General features: G+C 37.9%; 1 pseudogene across 1 annotated transcript; it reads right to left on the bottom strand.

Moving 5' to 3' along the window:
• Positions 1-3905: 3905 nt before the first annotated feature.
• Positions 3906-4824, bottom strand: LOC308633167 (vomeronasal type-1 receptor 90-like; annotated as a pseudogene). Its single transcript has one exon. The product of its transcript is annotated as a vomeronasal type-1 receptor 90-like (transcript).

The following is a 4824-nucleotide window of genomic DNA, read 5'->3' as shown; positions in this document are numbered from 1 at the left end:
TTCTCTATTTTATAAAATGTGATAGTTTTTGCTTTTGAAACTGCATGTTTTCCAGGTACCATTGCACGGCTAAGAGCCATAGTTAAGGAGCCCCCTTGATCACTCTGCAGTGAGGGAAGGGAGATTTCATCTTGTCCCTGAGCCTCTAGACTCCTGTTTGGTAGACAAGTGTGAGTGGCAAAGTCATGGCTGGGAAGTGACATGTGTGACAATTTCTTTTAGCTTGATTTTATTCAAGGCTCCTATTCACCAGAATGTTTTCTAATAAAAATGAGATATTAACCCAGACATAGCTACATACCTATCTTTAAAATACTTACATGTAATATTTCAGTGAGTAAGTTGCATGTATTTGATGAGTTTGTTGTACAGATACATTAGTGTGTGATAGAAAATTTGGAGAGAAGCTGGTTATGGTGATGCATGCCTGAAATCCCAGCAGCATGGGAGGCTGAGACAGGAGGATCATGATTTTAAAGCCAGCCTCAGCAATGCAGCAGGGCCCTAAGCAACTTAGCACAATCCTCTCTCTTAATTTAAAAAAGAGGTGGGGGTGACTTAGAATGTGGTTCAGTGGACACACAACCCTGGGTACACATCCTCCACCAAAAAATGTTGGACCCAGATGGATAACTCCAGACGTGTGCGACCTTGTCTGTTCTACACAGTTAGGTTTTGTAGTTACAAATGTCCTCTCACTCTTGTTAATGCTCATTGTTCTTGCTGCTATTGTAGAATTTTACCTTCATAAAAATAGGACTTGTTGGGAGTGGCCCCTGCTCCAAAGACTAACTTCCCCATCCCCAGAGAAGAGCTGTCCAATAGTGAACCCTGATGGCTCATATGATCCTTACCCACCAATCAGACTAGCCCTGCTGGCTCACATGTTCCTTACCCAACAATCAGATTAGCCATGCTGACTCACATGATCCTTACCCACCAATCAGAAAGCACCCTAAGTCAACTGTCAAAGCCTTCAACCATTAAACTGTCATAACTCTCAAACCACCCCCTGGCTCTATAAATATGCAGAGCTGTTCCTCAATAAATGGGCATTTTCTCCAACAACGAGCCTTGTTCATTCTTTTAGGACTTACCAATCATTTAAAAAAAAAAAACAATGAACTGAGGTCTTAATTTCTGAATAGCATTGAAAATTCATGTCTTCTTCTCATCCCAGCTTTATCCAAAAATTTTATATTACCATGACTACATTATTTGAAATAACATGAATATAATTCCATCTGATGCATAGATTTACAGGTTATTGTAGCATGTGCTGTAAGAGTTTTACAAGGCTGTATTTGAGTACCTCAAGTTTTAAAATCAATTAAATGCAATGAAAGCAAACTCTCCATTTTCCAGATATGGCATAAGAGAAAGCAATTTCACAACAATCATTGTACATTTTAACGTAAAAATGTTATAAATAAATGTTTATATGTTGACTATAAATACACAGATACAACATTATTCTTTAAAGCATCATTTGAATTAATAATTCAAACTAGTATATGCAAAAGGATGTATGACATTTTTATGTATAAAAACAACTCAGTAGAGGGGAAGAGTTCTGAGCCTCCTTATTACTTAGAAATGATACAATTTGAGAAAATAAACATGTTAATTACCACAATGTGATCATAAAACAATTTAAACATGTATAGATTTATAATAGTGTACTCCAGATACAAGTCGTTACATCAATTAAATGTTAAAATTTTTTTTAAAAAAATCTGCATTTAAACTTTTAAGCAAATATCTACTTGAGTTCTGAATTCTTAAAGGTTTTACCCTATATTCTCAAATCTTTTGCATGTCAGATTTCCTTAGCAATTTTTTTCTTTTTCGTACCTGGGATTGAACCCAGGGGCACTATGTGACTGAGCTATGTCCTCAGCTCTTTCATTAAAATTTTGAGACAGAGTCTCTCTAAGTTACTTAGGGTCACGTTAATTGATGAGACTGGCCTCAAAATTGTGGTCTTCTTGATTCAGCCTCTCGAGTCACTGGGAATTTCTTAGCATCTTACCTTTCACATCTATATGCCCATGAACTAATTTAGCTTTAAGACTTTACTTTTTAGATGATATTCTGATTCAGTATGTACAAACACAAATTAAATCTTAATTATCATGTATATGAGAGGCTTGCATGAAAGTCAGTACTTGTTTTCCAGAAAAATATTCTGATAGTAAGTTATTACAACTTTTTCTCAAATGTTTGTGAATGTAGCTCAGTAGTAGAGAATTACCTAGCATGTATGGGGTCCTGGGCTTGAGATCCAGAATTTCAAAACAAAAATTTGAGTATCAATTTTGTATCTAAACCTTTTTGAGTTTGGAGAAATGCCACTGCTTTCTTAAAAGATGGAAGAAAACCTGGACTGCAAGAAGACTCATATTTCAAGATTAGTCTGGATACTTTTCCTTTAATGAAATCCTCATAATGGAGTGTACCTGAATATATTTTAATTTATGGTTTGGTTTTCCACAAGAATTCCACAAATATAAATAGAAAACAATGCAAAAATATGTTCTTTCTAATATTTTATAATAGCAGTTGTGTGAATAGGCCTGATTCTGACATAATAATCAAAGTATATAAAATATGTAGCTATATAGAAAAATTCAAATAGTCATAAGCTCCATAAATTTTCTCCAAACAGAGATTTCCAGTGTACTGTACTATTCTGGTAATTTTTTCAGCTCTCTGAGTTAGTGAGAGAAGGTGATCAGATATTAAAACAATCCTAACAATTCTACCAACTGACATAAATGAGGATCTGCATTTTAAAAATTAGAACAATCCTGGAAAGATAACCCATGCAGGAAGTTCTCCCTGTGTGACTTGTGTGCTTCATCCTCCTTACATCTGAATTCATTAAATAAAAATTCCCTAGGGCACACCTTCCTCAACTGCTGGAAAATGCCATATTACATTCTGTTTTTATAAATTATACAACCCAAATTTTTTACAGGTAGATTTACACCACGTTGATTCTTTTGCGAGTGATGGTAACTTGACTGAATGATTTCAAGATTCATCTGTGGTTTCTTATACAACAGCATCACCTTCCTATTTTATGCTATGTTTAGTATTTAATGCAATATTTGGTCTTTGCATATTATACCACTGAAGATTCCACCCCCTGTGTGTAGATGTATACAGTTTTGATTCTGATGCCTATGCAAGAGAATCACCACGTACCCTCTTGACATAATAAATTCAGGACTCATCTGTGGCTTCCTATGCATCAGAATCTTTTTCCTATTTAATGTTGAGTAGAACTCCATGATATATCCAGACCATATCTACATACATACATATGCTTGGGAATATCAGACTGTCTCTATCACTGACTATTATAAATATGGAATCCTGAGCAATGGTGTTTAAATAATAGTAGTTGTCCTTATATCCATTTTTTTTTGTTATATTCATAAAAGTTCAATTGATAGATGAGACGCAGACGACGCAGTCCAAACAGTACATGAGCACAAAAAATCCCATGAGCACCAGGATGGCCCTGGTGGACAGTTATAATAAGGGATGTTTACAATCAATTAGGCATAAAGGAGATTTCTGAGATTCTTGATTTATTAAAACTGCTGAAATCTTTCACATACCTATAAATGTATGGAATGATTCAGAAAAAGAAAGTGATATTTACTACCTAGGGTTCCTTTCACACATCAATCAAAAATATAAAGTTATTAGCTTTGTTGGAGCCATATGCACAATAATCTGTACTTATTATTCTCAGTTTCAAGCTTCAATGTAATCATTTTTAAAAACCACTTTATGCATTCATCCAACATGGAGAGCAAACTCACTATGCCATGATGCGTCAGTGCTTGGCGGTGCGGTAGCTCAGGTCAAGAACTGATCCATCATGCAATGATTCAACATTGACTGTCCTTCCTCCACAAACATTTCAAAAAGGCAACACTTTGTCTTGCCGTGCAGATGAAAACCAAAGGACTGATGGTGGCATAGTCATTGGACACCATGATTTGGACAGAACAGCACACAGGGTCATTGTTCCACGTGGTTCTTGAGGAGGAGACGACGCAGTCCAAACAGTACATGAGCACAAAAAATCCCATGAGCACCAGGATGGCCCTGGTGGACATCTGTTCTGGGGAGGCTTTTGGAGACAGGCTGGTGCCGTGAGGGTTCTGGCACTGCCGCTTATGCCTATGCAAGAGGGTCACCATGTACCCACTGGAGAGGGCCATGAGCCCTATTAGGAAGAAATCCCTTAAGGCACCCAGTACGGTAAACAAATGCCTGAGGAAGTAGCTCATGGGCAAGATAGTGCAGGAGTCACTGAGGAATATAAGGCCCCATGATGTTACAGTGGAGTTGTCAACAGCAGAGATGGAGAACTTGGCACTGAAGGACATATAAAAGACCCACAGGAACATAAGGGACCTCAGACTGTCCTGTGGGGACTTAGGTTTGAACTTTGCCAAGCAGGGGCTTCTGGGGCTGAGGGTGATGGCCTGCAGGACACTCAGCAGGCAGGTGGCAGAAATGGACAGGCCCCTCATTAACCTGTACAAGTAGGTAATTGATTGACATGTGACATCACCCCAAAGCCCCCCTGAGATGTAAAAGTGTCTGCAGCTAGAAACCCCATGGTGGGCAGCATCAGGAGGTGGCTTAGGGACAAGAGACTGATGATCCAGTCTGTGTTCTTGAGCCTCTTGTCACAGAGGAACTTGATGACATGGAACAGAAAGAGGATGTGTTGGCCAAGATCCCAATTCCAACTTCAGAGTAAAAGGTGCTTCTTAAGTTAATAATGCTATGCACCAT

This window comes from Spermophilus citellus, assembly GCF_964194105.1.
Source record: "Spermophilus citellus genome assembly, chromosome: 14".
NCBI classification, from domain to species: domain Eukaryota; kingdom Metazoa; phylum Chordata; class Mammalia; order Rodentia; family Sciuridae; genus Spermophilus; species Spermophilus citellus.
Note: the sequence above shows the minus strand (reverse complement) of the source record. Positions and strands in the feature narration are given on the sequence as shown.